Genomic DNA, 17,751 nt, shown 5'->3' on the forward strand with positions numbered 1-17,751 from the left:
GTAGCTATGCCAAAAGGATACAGTTTGAAACTTGTTCCCTCCCCCGCCTTCACATAGTCCAAATCTGACAAATTTATGCATCTTCTAAAAATAAATAAGTAAATAATAAAAATTACTTACTATGCAGTAATAGGAATTCTCTACAGATTTCACATTGTAGGTGTTTGTGTATCACGTTCACAAGCTCAGAATCTTCTAGCCTATGTGACTGGAAATGCACATGTCACAGGCATACGCATCCCTTCTGAGAAAACAAAGGGAAGAGCAATTATCCCTGCTATATCCCTGAGAACACAAAATATTCCAATAAAGAGCCCACGGTAAGCAGGCAGGGACATTTATAAACTTCACAGAGCAAAACGTGGGTAAGAAAACTAATCTGTCTTTAAATACTGGTCCAGAAAAGACTATTATAGATAAATTATTTATTCAAAGAATAAATAATAGGAGATCTAAGTAACATTGGGAACTATACCTCATAAGGTATCTCAACGAGGAATTGTTACAACAGAACCTGTGACTGACAAAGGTTTAAACAGAATATCAGAAACCTACTCTTGAGTTGGAAGGGACCTTTGGGGTCATCTAGCCTAATTCCCTGCTCAGAGCAGACCCAGTTAGATCAGGGTACTCAAAAACTTGCCCAGCTGAGTCTTGAGATCCCACCACATCCTCTCTGGGCAAATTTTTCTAATATCTAACTGCTGTCTGGTTTAAAAAAGAAAAAAAAAAGTACTGAAGATAGTCTGGACCACTTTCTCTATAACCTCCCACAAGGCAGCTGCACGCTCCCATAAGATCTTCTCTTTCTCTTCTCCAGGTTGATCAGACCCAGCGCTCTCAGCCTCTCCTCGAACATCCCATTCTCCAGCCCACAAGCATTTTGGAAGCCTCTGTAGGACTCACTCCAGTACCCTTCTTGCACTGGGGAGCCCCAAACCAGACACAGTATGCAGCTGTGGTCTTAAAAGGGCAGAACAGAGGGAATCATAACAGTGCTCACCCCTCTGGCTACGCTCTTGCTAAGACAGCCCAGTATAGGGGTGACCTTCTCTGCTGCAAGGCCACACTGCTGATTAACATCCAACTTGACCACCAGGAGTCTTGATCCTTGTTGATTAACTTTTGCAAGTTTTGACTCTAGGAGTAAAACCTGAAGCTTTCTTGGAAAAAAACACCCCAAACTTTTATGATAAAGAACTGAACTAGCTGCCCTTTAATTCTCATAAGTAAAGGCATCCAGTAAAGATGGAGTACTTGTGGTTCTGAAAATAACATTTTGGATACTCAAAAAACCCACAAACAAACCCCCAAAACCCAAGAAACACCCAAAACCCCCCAAACAAACAAAAAAAACCCCAACACCCCCCCCCCCAAACAACAACAACAAAATCCAACCCCCCCAAAACCACAGATGTATCAGATGCAAGAGGCTGTGGTATTGGCTGCAGACTGGAGCCGACTGCAGCATCCATCCCTGTGCTTTCCATCTTCCTGAGAAGGCCGGTAACTAACAAAATTGTCCTAAGGAGAACATTTAGCAGCATCTGTTCCAACCCAATTCTAGAAGCATTTCTTAGTGAACTGAGGTTCTTATAAGCATGAAGAAAAACACCACTAAGTCAGTTTAAAAGAATCTGTTGAGTGGATTTCCTATTTCAAGACATATTTCATTGAAGATGCTGCCTTTCAGTTTGAGTAATACAACCCACCTTCCTGAAACAATTTCTGAATTTTTCTGTTCCTGGCAACAAAAAAAAAAAAAATGGTCAATAGGCCAACTCAAAAAATAAACTTCTTTTTTTGGGGAAAAAAAAACCAAACCAAAACAAAACCCAAAGGAAATATATTAGTATTTGTAAGGAAGTGATTAATCTTTAGCCCCCAAAGAGCACATTAAGTTGCCACCACACTGCCTACTAATCTATGGACAGCAATGTCTGGGAGAATGGAAAGAAACTGAAGATTAAATGACTGGACATTCCAATATATTTACACATACCTAAGATCACTTCTGAAGCCATGAGACAACGCGGAGGTTGTTTGACAATGCCCAGCTTCTCTTGGACTTGTTAGTCATAAAGGTTTGCAACAAAAGTAACAGGTTAAAAAACTGTGATGTTGTGCATGTCACTCTTCTAGCAAACGCCTCCAGCTAAGCAGGTTTTTCTGTCTTTCCAAGTGTCTCATTACAGACAGAGACACAGAAGGGCGCAATGCTACGAAGATAATGAAGAGGAATTTGCAGAGCTGCTGCTGGCAGATGTCCTCTGTGTACAACCTGGCAGCAGGAAGAGTTCTGAATATGCTGCAGAAAAAAGTGTAGTTAGCTTATTCTAGGATCCTAACATGCTGAACTCTGGATACCTGGCTGCTGAGGATGGAGAGGAAGAATTTTTTTAGGACTACGAGGACAAAATTAACTTCTGTCACATCGTTCATTGCAAATACAGCTGGAATAGGTACAAAATGCCAGCTAAAAAAAAGCTCTTTCATCAGGATGGTCAAACTAGCCTTGGATCCAACAAATGAAACCATCTGCTAAATCCTTATTGAATAACTGCAGAAAGACCTCAACCGCGTACTTATTAAATTCCTGAAAAAGCTAAAACACACAACATGAAAGCAACAAATGGTGCTACAGTGATGACTGGGTCTTTATACTTAAAAACATTTAAACTGATCTACTAAACTCCCATTTTATTGCTTCCGAGATAAAAATTGCATTGTCACTAGGAACCATATTGCCAACTCTGAGACTGGTGCTTACCTCTGAAGCCCTGAACAAGCCAATAGAAAACAGAGGGTTTTTAAGGGAAATTCACACTGTCTGAATACAGTTTTATGCATTCAGCCTGTCTAGAGCCACTTCAAAAGTTTTTTATAGCTAGAGCTTTTTAAAAGTTATTTACATCTAAATAAACTAAAAGAACAAAACTTCAATATTCATCATTTTACTGTCTCAAGCCCCATCCTTCTAAGAGAGAAAATGCTAAGTTAATTTAATTTTTCTCACTCCCCTCTTTTCTCAAAAGTAGAACCATAAAACCTTGCTTACTACAAATCCTTGGCTGGAATTTGGTTTAGTGAAAGCTGTCACGGACTCAGAAGATCTCCCTTCCTGGGTCTTGTCTGAAAAGGTACTAAAGAAATATTACCTGGCCAAGTGTGCTCCTACCACAAGCAGGACAGAACAACCCTTCAGTGAATTTTTTGAATACAAAAAAGCTTACACTGAGGACTTATCACTTGCTATAAACTTGTCTTACACATCCAAACAAATCCCTAATAAATAACAGAATTAGAGGTACTATAACCCTGTAGAGGCTAGACACATATTCTCTAACATTCCATACAAACATGCTGTCAATATCTCTATCATTAGAGACAAGAACAACTTCCTGGCCCAGAGACTAAATGGCACAACAGTGCTACTGTGATACAGGTAAACTCTTACCCTGCAGAAGAGGATGAGGGTGGTATCCAAATTATCTGCTACAGGTGACTCCAGAACCACACACAGGTATCATTTAGGAAAGCAGCAGCAGACCAAGGCCAAAATTTTAGCAACAATTTAGCAGTATTAACAAGCAAATGTCAATGCTAGGAAGCAACACAGAGATAAATTATGCTCCTTGGCTAGAGTATAAAATACTTTTGCATAGATTAAAAATAGGATCTGTAACCAATGGATTTATCTTTTATTTTCAGAGCCATTAATCACTGCTAATGTGAGTTGTGCAGGACAATGTGACTAAAGATCAGCAGAAGAGGTACTTCGTGTACCCTAGATACAGCCTCGTCACTCAGCACTTCCAAAACGGTGGAGTCTGTCATTCTATCTAGTTAAACAGAATTTCAAAATAACTGAGAAACTCTCATCTGTGCCTTACATATGAACTACGAACAAGTTACAGTAAAAAAGAAAAAGGGATAAAAGTGTGTTGTCTCCTACAGCTTGCTTTAGTTTCAAAATTCTTCACTGAATTTCAGACAGAATCATAACCTCCATAACTGGCTTTGCAAAGAAAGGACTGCCTGCAGAGGCACAGACATGTTTTGCTCAGAGTTCCAACCTTAAAAATCAATGAATGAAATGCTGTCTCAAAAAAGAAAAAAGAAAAAAAAAATCAAATGAAAACTCCTACAGTCTTCAGTAGGGCTTTTACTTCATTCTTTCCACCCTGCAAATCATGGGAAAGCCACTGCTCTCACTAAATTACCTCTCAAAAACAACAACAAAAAACTTACCACATCTAAAACCTAGATACATTATCTCGATGGATTTTTTTTTTCTTTCAAAGCATAAAAAGACACAGCTGCTGTTCTTTCCTGTAAAATGGAAATGTGCATGTACTAAACTTTCTCCCTCCACACGAAACTGAACACAATTTTTTTCCAAGACATCTAATACTATTAAGTCACATCTTATCTTCAAAAGTAGGCAGAGGGCTTTTAACTTCTGCAAGCAGCTCATCACAACTGAAGAGTAAGCAAACTGAAGAATTTACCAAAACCATTCACCATTTCCAAAAGCCTCATGCAGTTCTTTGTATTTAGAAGCTCTTCCAAAGTTTCTTTCATTTGAGGAGAAATAAACGAGTAGAACTTCAGCAGTACAATGTTAACATTGCAACTATAAAAATATATTAAACTAAATAGTATCAAAGCTATTAGGCATCAATATTGTTATGGTATCTGTGACACAAGTCCTGTACTCCACTGAACACCGACTTGCTTTTTGCTACCTGGCTCCTTTGTGTTTCTGCTTCGCCCAGGCTGTGAGCTAAGGATTTGCCGTTACTACGTAGATGGTGTCACTGGTCCAGCAGCAAGGACAAAGACCTGGAGGAAGGCTGTTACTCCCTCACTCCTCTTCCTGCTATCCTCCCATTCCCCCATCAAGTACCAAGCTAGCACAGCTACCAGGCATGTAGAGGCAGATGAAATCTACAGATCTTAGTAAAGGACTTGATAAACAGTAAATTGTATTGGGAGCAGAGAATCCTGCATGGGAGAGATCTTGGAACAGCTGAGGTTAGAAGGGACCTTTGGAGTCAAGGCCCCTACTCGGAGCAGGTTGCTCAGGACCTTGTGCGGTCAGGTCCTGAGCACTGCCAAGGATAAATAGGACAGAAGACACACAGAAGTGCCAGTGTGCTCCCACTGCACCTCTAGACACAGATAGAGACAAATTTTCCACAGAGAGGGGTTTCTGCCTCACCACCGCTGCTTGAGCTAGGAGACAGAGATCTACGATCTTCTGAAAATCCTCTGGCTGAAGATTTAACAGCATGGTGAATACAGCAGAAGACTCGAATATTATTTGTCATTACTGGAAATGTTTTGTTTCTTGTGTTGTCCAGCTAAGTACTGGAAACAGTTCAAGACTGTAACCATCTATTCTGAGATGGTAATAGCTGCTAAGAGCAGGGAAGACCCCTCAAGCAGACTGGAAGTAGTTTTAGGGAGTTTCATAGGGATCACTACATTATGCCAATTGTATGAAATGTTTGCAGTGACATTATGTATATCTGGGGTACCTTGCTGAACTATAGCATTAGAGGACACAGACTAAAAAAATTCAACAGGGCGTCGCTCTCCTGTTCAGAGGCAATAACAGTTTATGGCTTATATCAGACTAACAATTCTCTGAAAAGATATATTATAAGCTAAAAGATAATGTGATCAGAGCTAAATATTTGCTTCATCATATAATTACAAGAAATTACTTTTATTGACATGAAGTCCCATCTGACAGAAAGTTCTTGATTTTCCAAAAAGCATTTGAGCTAAATTAGGAAAAAGCCTTTTTACAGTCACTTATCCTAAAACTGCACAAACTCACTGCTACAGACCACTGCTCACAGATGCTTTTTATAAACATATAATGACAGTAAATGACAGCACTGCACCATATTATTACTTATATACTGAGTGTATTCTTTGATTTCTTGGCAGGATAGATATTTCCTGTTTACTTCTTGTTTTTCTTGGCAAGATAAAGGAAGCCTAAGAAAAAGCATTGTTTTGGTTTTTTGACTTAAGACTTCTAGTAACTCCTACCTACAGCTACCTTAATCTATAGCACACTGAAACTGGTTAACCCATTCAGGATGCACTGCTAGTAATTCTCTGAAACTTGTGGGTTAAAAAAAAAAAAATTAGAATTCTATAAATTGCCTTCTTGGGTTACCTCAAAAACTAAGCAGCAGAAGTAAACAGGTGACAGGGACGTGTCAAAAACTAAAACCAGGGGAGAAAATAGGTCAGTTATTCAGATATCTCTTAATATCAGGGACAAAACCATACAAATGGCAGATTACCAGAGACATCATTCTAAATCCCAATTTCATATCATCTAAAAGACTTGTTGCAACAGCAAAGGGAAATGTTCCTTTTCAGCAGTCAAAGAACTAAGAAACTTTTTTTCTGAGAAAAAGGAATCAAGTTTGTCAGACCTCTCTTAGACAGTTGGGTCAAAAGCATATAAAAAAGGCATCACTTAAGGCAGGGGGAGTGGAGAAGAAGTATGTTTATGAGATTCTTGTTCAATATGGGTTCTGTAGTCCACTTACCATTAAGAACACTCATGGGCTACTGGGCCATTTCTTTTGTTTGTTTTGAACACTAGCATCTAAATACATTCATTTCCTATAACCAAAGATGGTTTTTGTCCATGGTAACTTCCAGCAGTTGTTCTTCAGAAGACTTTGGTAAGTCTCACAAATGCCCTTGACAAGAGGCACTCAAAGCCAGACTGAATGAGGAACTGCTGACTTCCACGAATAGAGGATTACTCTCCTGCACTGACACAGTGAAAGCTGCTCCATTTGTACTGCAGCATTCTCCTCAGGTGTTGAGGTTTTTTTGTTCTGTGGTTATTCAATACATTTAGTTAGAAAAACCAACATATCATACAAGTATTTATTTCTGTTTACCTAAGCAAATTCACTTTTTGGACTCACCTGTGACTCGTAATGACCAGGGGTGGCACTTTGTTTGACCATGTCCTTGTTACCAGTATACAAGTTCTCTTCTCTGAAGTATGCAGCATTGCCGTGCAAGCAGAAACTTAGATTCTTAAGGACAGACTTAGCCTATTTAAAAGCAATTAAAAAGAAAAAAAAAGGCAATAATTACAAGGTCTGTCAAAGTTGTAATTATTATGCATGAAACCCATTTCTAGCTACCCCTCATTGCTCCTCCCACCATGTCTCCACATCACACCACCCACAGCTCCTCCACCACCTACGTCTTACGCATTCGCAGAACAATGACAATGTTGCTTTATTGCTGTGAGATCCCACATCACAGAACAGCTCAGCAGATACTAGAGTTGCTGACCACAGGTCACAGAGACTCCCAGAATGGGTAAGCCAGCTGTGCCGTGTTGCACCTAGGACCATGCAGACAGAGGCATACTGCCTGGCAAGATTCCTCTCTTCAGCTTTATCCTGTCACACAGACAGATACATCACACAGGTCCACATCCATCATGCCAGTACGCAAACTCACCCCATGATTCTGCTCAACGGCACACATCTGCCACAGATCTGAACATCATTCCCACCACATGACAGGACAAACAATCCTCAAGTACCTGGGACTGCACCCACCTAAGGGTTCCACTCCATCTTCAGACTCATAGCTTCTGCCAATGGAAAAGGCAAGGTTGGCTCCTGCCACACATTGCTATCCAAAACCAGGTGTGATAAAAGCACGTTCGCAAGAGCGCTCGAAGTATAACATGCTGATTCTAAAATCCTTCCCTACGCTCTCTGCACATCCATTTAAACCCGTTACAGTATAACCTCCTGTATTTCCCCTATTGAAAAGCAGATTGTCAAGTTGCTGCTGCCTACTGTCATGCTTGCACTTTGCACGTATGCCATTTCTCCAGCTTCAGCCATTTGCATTACATGACACAGCAAAACAATGTCCCAGATTAGCAAGTCAATGCCCTACACAAATGTAAGGCTTCATCTTCACTGACACAAAGCTTTAATTGGTGGAAGCAATGAATGGGGGAAGGGCTGCTTTTACAATTAAGATAAATCAAGATAAAGTGTGCAACAGTCATATTATGATAAATTGTTAAAACTTATCAAAGCACCTGCTCCTCTCCTAAAGTAGTAAGATGATGTCAGACTATACCCACATCCAACTGTGGCTGACCTACTCTGACCTGCTGAAGGGTAGAACTAAGGATTTACCTAATCTGATGTCCAATCTGCATTCTGTTACAATGATTTGTTCAAACCACAGTCAAGTCCAGGCTCTTCTCTTTTCCAAGGGCCTACTGGAAACAGGCTAATAGCTGGATGAATTAGTTAACCCATTCTTGATAGCTAGTTTTGTGAGGTTTCCTATAGCATTTCCATCACCATGCTGCACAAAAACATGCTCAGACCAACGGGAAAGTCTGCATTCAGGAATGGGTTGCAGAACGATTCAGTGAAACATCCATGTAGTTAAGTCGATGCTTCTGGGAAGCACTGAGCTTGCTGCTCTTGCACCAGTTGGTCTTCACTGCACGTACAATACACCAGCCGTATTGCAAGGGAAGAGCCACAGTAATACAACCCTCAACACTACAGAAAGCTCTGTGGCCCAGGCAGATGGGAAGATTGGGCTCCTTGTATTTAAGCTAAGATAGTGGGCTCTGCAATGAGATCACTCAGGTGTGCACAACTGCTCCTAGATGCTAAATTTATTAGATTCCTTTCAGAAAGGATGACTAGTAATATCTTTATACCACCCATGACGATTTGTTCAGTCAGTATGTGTCTAAGCCACTAACCTTTACCAATCTTTTAACTATTTGTGATATATTAGCTGTTCTTCTGTCAAAGCAGACTTAAAGCAGACTTAATGAAACCCATTAATGATTTGGCTAATCACTACCTCTGTGACACAATGTAACTATTCACAACTTTAGAAGTGGGTTTCAGAAATCATTACCTGATACCTGAAAGCCCAAACAACAATCCATTTATATCTTGAAATTGGAACTACTTCAAGTCATGGGAAACTTTCAAAGCATTGCAGGTGCTGCATTAGGCTTCACAACCTATGTAAGAGTCCTACCGAAGCTTAAAATTTACACAGTTGTTGAAAAAAGGTAAGAGTGCTACCTCTGTGCTCCAGCCAAAACACCCTCTTTCAGAAAAATAGATTTTCAATGGTAAACTTCTGTGGCTGTCACTTAGCTTTTAGGGGCTGATAAAAAACACATGCTTATTGCACTACTGGTAAATAATTCATTTCTAGAAAGGCCTTTTGGGATATCTTCAGGATATGAAGGTGCTACATTAGAGCTTTGGTAGAAGCCACTGCTTTAGTTAAAGCAGCACTGCCAGCTTGCTTTGTGTTAAATTGATAAATTAAAAAAAAAAAGCTCTCATTGAGTACTTTAATATCACATCCTGACTTTGTAAACAGTTTTAAGTTTATTTTCTTCTGACATTGTTCAAAAAGAACTTTGAGCAAAAAGACGAATGATCACAGCACAACACCAGAAGGAAACAAGTTGTTCCATCAGCAGGGAGAACTGATGACTGGCTTCCTACACGTTCATGCCCTACCCCAAGCCCATCGTAACAGCAGCCGTTTCCTTACCGCGTCCTCTCGGTCTCCCCAGTCCCTCCCTACTCATCCTAATGGTGACCAGCTAAGAGCCCACTGTAACGTGACTGGATAAGCAGGCCACACTGAACACTTAAAATCGCACGGAAGCCTTTCTCCCTGCGAGGACACCAATCCGTATCTCTCCTCCGAGACATCCATCCACCTCTCCCCCAGTTTCACTGAATTTGATGGATGATCCTAAGCTTACTGTAGGAATGACAAGATTCCTCAGCAACATAACCATTCGATATCCCAAAAAAAGCAATCCCCCTTGTCTTTCTTAGGAGTGTAATGTCCACTCATCCTCTCACCAATGCTTTTTTAAATTAACACTAGAAACTTTAAATGAACCTTGTAAATAGAGAGCCCTCTCAGCATGTATATAGTCACCCTACTAATTTTGGTGCCTTCCACCCTTGGCAAAGACAGGGATAATGTTTTCCCCGTATATATAAGTACATACATGTGGACACACGCACACTTTCCACAATCTTCTTGCACTGATCAAACAGAAACAGAAGCCATAGCAAGTATGAAACTTAACATTGAATTATTCCTCACTGATTAACGGGAATGTTGCTAATCTGAATGCCTGCTTTTCAAAGTAAAACAAATAGTAGTATCTTCAGGTGGATTTATATTGCACTTCAGAGAGACACAGTGTGCACGTGTACACACACTGATGCCATCATGGAAGAGTATCTGCATCACAGGTTTTGCAGTTCCACATGCTACAGTACATCTAATCCTCCAGAAAAAAAGACGATCTGAAACATTACCTTAATATTGTAGGGAGATCACGAAGAAGGCCTAAAAACTTCCACCTACACTACCTGAGGGTTTACAAGTTCCAGAATCAAGTTACATGGGAAAACTGCTGTTAAGTCGAAAGACCCACACTTCTCTAACTCACCTGTTTTGAACTTGTTTTATATTTAGGCCTATCTGCTTTACAAAGCTATATAGCATAAAGTTTGTTGGGGAAGAGATTCCAATCTGCTTCTCAATTCCACCTTTATGAAGCATTACCGTTGAAACAGTATGCCAGTACCCCTGAGAGGTACTTTTTCCTGAGCCAAAAAAAAACCCCAAACACACAGAACATTTCTGCAACATTTATATTAAAACTTAGAATGTCAATGACAAGAAATTAAGCATAGTAAGCACTTGGGAAACTTGTGATACAGATTTATTCACCAGGAACTGTGGCTACATATGTGCAATTATCCTAACTTCAGCCTTTCTGAAGTCAGTAATTTCAGAAATTCAAATTTGTAACCTCCCCAGCTACTGCAATTCTTCCCTTATTAATTAGAAAAAATAAGGAATAATGTGCCAGCAGCTAGCTTAGAAACGAAGCTGATCTACAATTCATTTAAACTACTAAAAAAAAGTCACTGATATTGGTTTTAGTAATAGATTTTATAGATCTACACAGGCTAACTGTGGTCCATAGCCACACATACTTCAACTGGAGTCCTACTACTGGAGTCCTACTATTTCCAAGTACTTTTGCATACGACAAGGACTGAAGCCTTCCGCCCTTACTGTGGAGTTTCAGAGGATATTTTTTGTTTATAAAAGTCATAAGACCTTAATCCCCAATTAAAAAACACCCTTCATGAAACATTGACATGAGGTTGCCAGATGTAAACACAGTGAACACAACCCAGCTGCAAGATGTCTTTATCCAAAAGTTCAAATTTCGGACTGCTAAGGGAAAGTTTTATGAAGGTGGTGAAAGACAGCTTCTTTTTAATGCATCTGTCACTTAACAGCCTACGACATTCAAAATATCTAGTCATTCAAATACTTAAACATGTATTTGCTAACATATTCGTGTTCAATGCAGGCTCCACGGAAATAAAAGGGAACTTAATACCATCTACCTCTATATAATCACCTTCAGTTAGGATTCTTACCACGTGTCCCACTCCATTATCTCCTGGTAGACCAGGGAAACACAAGGGACTATTAAACAAACAGGTACAGAGTTTTTAACTGAACTTCCACTCACTTTAGAGTCAACTAATCCAAAGGCAGCTTAAGTACATGATTTGTAGACTATGTCCTTTCAAATATATGTTGCCGTAAAACAGGATTATTGGTATTAATATACTCTCAGTATAACCCTTTTTGTTTAGGAATATAAAATTCCAACTGGAGTTACAAAATATTTTTCGAGATTCATTTAGATGGACTGTCTAGTATAATTTAAACTCCATTAAATCAAAATGTCTTTCCAAATATATTTTTTAAACAAACAAAAAGTCTGAAACTATCATGAATGTGTAAAAACAAACTCTTTACAAACCGGCATATGTGGCCAAATCAATAGAATTTTTTTAATCTGCTGCACAAGGATCTGTATACACTATATATCATTTTATAGAGATTTGTACCTTAATTTCATTAGACTACCAAGATTAGCTACAAAGCTACTTTTCCCACTTGACCTGCTCCTCACTTTGTGAAAATTCAAGTACTAAGTAGATCTCTTCAAGATTGCAGACTGAGCAAACACTGATACGGTGTCATTTAACAGATCTAAACTGTTTCTAAAGAGAAATGAAAGGGGATCTATTACCTGTTGGAGAAGTTATTACATTTCTCAGTGAAAGGATGACAGCGAGTATTCCCAAGTTTCCCATCTACTTTGTAAGTCTCTCCTCCTTGTCCCTATTAGAACACTCTGGTGGTCAACACAAAGTGAGATTTCTGTTTGGAGAATTAAGTTTTTGCCAGGTGCTCACAATATGCAATCACTTGAAAGGCTGGGCACTATCAGGCAAATAAATCATTACACTTACTTTAAACTACAGCAACCTAAGCAAATATTACACTGCAGAAATCGCTTTGCTGTATTGTTTTCCAGCTTTCTAAAATACCAACATTACTCCAGACACCTAGCATCTCTCCTGAAGAACAAAACCCACATAAACCTCATCCCGTTGCGAGAATCAACTTCCACCAAGACAAACCTGCACAGATGTTACCACCAGCCATTCCCTGCCTGCATTCCTCCCACCGACACAGGCCACTGGGGAAGCAAAGGCAGCACAGGCACTCGAACACGCCAGTTGTACACACTAGAGCACTGCAGCAGCAGCTGATCCCCGTGCTTTCAAGCCCGGTGGCGTAGCCCATGTGATGCTGAACAACCACTGCCACCACACCTCGTTTACCTCCCCTAACGTCGCTGCCATGGGACGCACGCTACACACCTCAGTTACTATACGCACGCGGAAACTGTTGCCAGGCTATGGATAGCGTCTCTCCTCCACCCCTGGAAGCTGCAGGACAAAAACAGCAGAAAAGAAGCAAGCAGATTTCGGGCCGTGGGCAAGGCAACGGCCCCTCCAGACAAACGAGCAGCGCTGGCATTAAGCAATTACTCCACACAGCTATTCCTAGACAGAGGAGTCTCTAAACAGCACCAACACTACGAGAAACAGTACAAATTGCTTGCCCTTAAATGTCACCTCATGTTTTCTTCAGATACACACCCTTTCAAATACCTCTGCAGCAACTGAAATCCTCCCCTAGTAAGCAAAGATTTCACACTGCCAAAGGCCCTGCTACAGAAGTGAAAGAAACACCAAGCTTACATTTTTGGTCTTCTTGCTTTACAACCAGTCTCAGCCATGTAATGTCTGATGTCACTGGAGTACCAGTATGTGGAAGTACTATGGGAATTGTAGTCTTTCCTCTGTTGTGCAATACCAACAACGTACGGGATCCAGGGCCGCAATCCTGAGCCTTAGGAACTGTCTCCCTCACGCAGAGGCCTCCGGGGACTGCCTGAGAAATACAGCCAAACTGCTTTATTTAGCTGTGAAATGCTTCTCGGATGGGAAAGAAGAAAAGTGCATGGAAGGTTTTGAAATGCATCTTCTCCTCCTTCTCACGCAAGAAGTAACTTCCAAGCAATTATTCTCAAGTGATCACATACTGCCAAAACCATTTAAGTTGTAATCAGGAAGCACGACCCAGTGAGTAAATTTTAATCACTATAATATACATATAATATACAACACACGCGTAACAACATTGTACTTAACCGTACAAGAGTTTTTATAACCAGTCCATCATCTCTTGTACCTCTGAGGTCTTGGTATCTCCACAAGAAAAAATAATTCATTGGAATGAATGTTTTTTTGTCAGTGGGGATGACACATCTGCTGCTTTTGTTCCTGTCTCCCCACTGAATGCTATCATTTGGCTCATCCCAGTTAAGGAACTATGAAACACTTGCACAGAGTGAGCAAATCAAGCCCTATGTTCTCCGTAACAAAAATTAAAGGTTATTTAAAGGCTTTATTTCACACTAAATTGTTGTACCTGACTTACCTTCTCCCCACTTTCAGTCAAATGTCTCATAGACAGTTACATTTTATCACCTTTTACACATTTTTCCTTAATCAAGTCATTATTTTCCCACAGCTCTTTGCCTTAACTCAGAGAGATGAACTCTGATCTTTCCCTCACATCATCATATTTTAATGCTACAAAAAGAATAAAGAAATATAATTTAAGAAAATTAAGAAATCCAGAGACAACAGAACAGAGCCATTTTCATCTTTTTGAAGAAAACAAGAAAAAAAAACCAGGCATAATATAATACAGTTAGTTGCTGGGAAGTGTAGCCCATCATCAGCCAACTATTATTACAATGTCTCAAGACTAGAAAAAAAGAGAAAGCATAGTACTAACAGGTTCCGACTAAATTCTTTAAAAAAACCTCAAGCTGCCCTTCAACATACACTTAAGTTATCCGAGTTAAACCTAAAAATATGTTGTTCAACCTGAACAATAAAACTGCCCCAAAATCCATCTTACAGAGTATAAGAAAACTTTTGTGACAGCTAGAAGTGTTATAGTGGAAATCAGAAAACCACTCGCTCTTAAGCTCTTCAACAACTTAATGCAGGCAGAGTACAAACAAAAGATCTTAAAAGGGAGGGGGAAAAAAACCCAACAACTTTCTCCAAAGTTTCCTTCTGTTCCCAAGGCATTTTCACTAAGTTACAGTAACATCACCTTGTTCTGCAAAGTTCTTCCTTCACAGCTACCACTGTAGCACTTAGCGCTGAAAGCACTACTAAAATACACTGTAGAGTGCCACACAGCACGTAACCTTCGCCAAATATTATTTAAGTGTATTCCACATAGCTTTTCTGACACAGCAGTAAATAGGAAATGAGGTCACCTCTCCCTAAAAACCTCAGCCCATGTTTACATTATTTCTAGTCTCCCTCGGTTTCTCTCCACAAAGCTGTAATGGCATTCAGAGATGGCGACTGTCCTCCTCCAGCTCCTCCAACTGTCTGATGTAAGCACAATTTGAGAATGACAACATAGAACAAACATGACACAGGAAGCTTTTACACCCCTTTTCACATTTAGGTTTTTGGAACAGCGTATTTGCACCACTGCTGCTGATAGTACACACTGAATTCGAGTGTTTCCAGAAAAAAAAAATAAATCAAAAATCTGAAGCCACGCACTGACCAGGGATTAAAGAAAATAGAGGAAGCCCAAACGTTTCCAGTGTTATGGCAGCACAGTCCGAAAGTACATGCACTAATTTTAGTGATATGAATAGACCCCAATAGCTTCGAATGAAGTCCAACAGCAGAATTTCACACTTGTTTGCCTGGGCAAGACAGTGGGAAAGAGAGAAAATTCAGACACAAATCCACAAAAACAGTTTAGGCATAAATTATTTCTGCTAGCTTGAGAACAGTGTGTTACAGAAAAAACAAGACAGACTTTTCTGAAGGGCTCACAGTCTACTTAAAAGCAAAATACCGCACAGGCAAACAGTTAAGAGAATAGTTTGAAGTCAAAATGTAGCATACCTTTTTGCTACATTCAGCAGAAACTGTACTCCCAACAATATTCTTTTAAAGTAGCTAGAAGCAGTAGTAGCTACACCCTCATCTCACAGTAACATGCAAAATGCCCCCAGTGCCTGTGCGGAAGTGTATAAACAGAGCTGGGCTTCAGCTGCAGTGGCTGTGAACATGGGGAAAAAAGCTGCCAAATTCCCCTGCCCTGAAAACACTGGTGAAAACGCGCCTGCTGGAAAAGCAGGACCACCGCATGCTGTGAAGAATACACTGTGACTCTCACCTATGCAGCATTCAGATACCCCCAAAAGATTTCAAAGGTTTCAGCAACACATTAAAAGTGGGCAAACGTACCCAAAATATTAAGCTACAAATACCTGTAGGGACTTTTTAAACTTGCAGATTTCAAGTAACTCAGTGTGAAGATGCTTGCACACAACGTCCTAGCAGCAACCTGGCCACAGCATTGTAAATTCATTCAAGTAATGAAAGATATAAGACAATAGATTGCAGTGATTTTAATAACTCAGTACATCATCTGCTTATACAGTAGACTTAAGTATTAGCAGTCATTCTTCCAGACCCCTCACCAGACCAAGACAACCTTTGTGGATTTTTACTATGACAGGAAATGTAAACACTGTAACAATGAAAACAAACACTGCTTCCAGGAGAAAAAAAAAAGGGGGGGGGGGGGGGGGAAGGAAGGCAAAAAAGAAGAAACCTCCTTTTTCCTGAAACGAAACATTTCAGTGTATTCCCCTCCGCAGCCTTAGAAAGTGACTCCTGCGTTACCCTATTGGGATTTCAGGCTATAACACTCGTTTACTTCACCGCTCCCTTCTGCTCTATCTTCGTGCAGAAGCATCACTCATTTTTGGCGTGTCAACACCACTCACGGCTCTTTAACTTCCGAGCGCGCACAGACCTCTGACAGGGCGCTTACGACAAGCAAATGGAAGAGGAAGACAGCCTTGCACTTTCGCAGATATGTCCTTTATTCACACGGCCCTGCTCTACCAGCAGCCACAGGGGTTTCCCCTCCCTCCAGGGAAGCCCAGCAGACCCGCTGCAGCTCCGGCACCTCTCCTCACAGGGCACAGCCTGGTTCCTCCCCTCACAAGCGCCTCACAAATTCCCCCCCCCCCCCCCGCCCCGCTCGCCCCCACCCTCGGCTCCAGGGCCCCAGCCCCGTCCATGGCAGCGGAGCGGCAGCGCTAACGCCTCACCTCTGCCCGGGAAGCCCCGTCAGGCCGAACGGCCGGAGGCTGGGCGCTACCCGCCACCATCTTATCCTCCCTCACGCCTCACGCCGTGAGGGGACGGGCGGGCGGGCGAGGGCGGGAACAGCGCGAGCGCCTCCCTCACTCCCGCGCCGAGCGCGCGCCGCTTGCCGCGGGCCAGCCGAGGCGGGAAACGGGAAGGGAGGGGAGCGAGAGCCCGGTCAACGGCCGTCGGTGGGAGAAACCACTGCGCGGGGAGGGGGGGGGGGAGAAGGGGAGGGACGAATCATGGCGGAGCGGGAGGGGGGACCCGCCGTGGCGGGGAGGGTGAGGGGAAACTGAGGCAGCGAGGAGGAACACTCAGAAAAAGGGGAGCGGGAAGGGGTTGGCTTCTTGGAGAGCGGGGTCCCCATTTTCTATCTGTATTTAGTGTGAGACAAGCACCTGAGCAGGTTACCTGGCAGCTCCCCTCAGCCGCCATGTTCGTCCCCTGCTGAGGAAAGCACGAAAACCTGACAGAATTGCACCATAAAAACGTCTGGTTTCCCTCCTGAGGCGGTGGAGGGTCTTTGTGGGCCCGGCGCCGGTGTTTTCTCTCTCAACATTTCCTCCTTCCTGCAGAAACTGGTTATTAAACGTGCCGCTGAGAACACTTCAGCCCTTTGGCTGACGTGACGAAGGGGTGGGTGGTCGTTCGCCCCTTTTTGGCTGGCTCTGCGGCAGCTTCGGCCAGCGGCGGAGTTCCTCGACCCCCGTCACTCCGTCCCGCCGTGGCTGAAGGAGATTTGCTCTGTCATGGATCGCTGGTGAGGCAAAACAACCCTGCAAAAATCAACCCTGCACCTACGCGGCCGACGGCCTGGCCTTCCCGCCCAAGCTCACCCGGCTAAAGCCATTAACGATGGCGCAGGCTGCGAGGGAAAAGAAAAAAATGAAAAGGATAGCGTGGATTGGGGCTGCTCTCTCCAATTTGTCACACCCTTTCTCCAGAAGTGATCTAGTACCTCTTTAATTTTAGTACCACCTTATTTTGTGCCTAACCACCC

General features: G+C 41.9%; 1 protein-coding gene across 2 annotated transcripts in view; it reads right to left on the reverse strand.

Annotated features, from left to right (window-relative positions):
• LOC104317817 (meiosis-specific coiled-coil domain-containing protein MEIOC) overlaps nt 1-16,880 on the reverse strand; it is a 36,508-nt gene extending 19,628 nt beyond the window's left edge. Inside the window, exons 1-3 of one of the 2 annotated variants that reach the window (XM_069778354.1) lie at nt 16,712-16,880; nt 6,969-7,100; nt 117-244 (exon numbers count right to left, since the gene is read on the reverse strand). The gene's annotated coding sequence lies outside the window, so the exon portion shown is untranslated. Of the gene's footprint in view, nt 1-116; nt 245-6,968; nt 7,101-13,238; nt 13,295-16,711 lie in introns of those variants that run through there. The other variant, XM_069778355.1, reaches the window with a different exon arrangement.
• Between the last annotated feature and the right edge of the window lie 871 nt (nt 16,881-17,751).

This window comes from Haliaeetus albicilla, chromosome 2 (genome assembly GCF_947461875.1).
Source record: "Haliaeetus albicilla chromosome 2, bHalAlb1.1, whole genome shotgun sequence".
Taxonomy (NCBI): Eukaryota; Metazoa; Chordata; class Aves; order Accipitriformes; family Accipitridae; genus Haliaeetus; species Haliaeetus albicilla.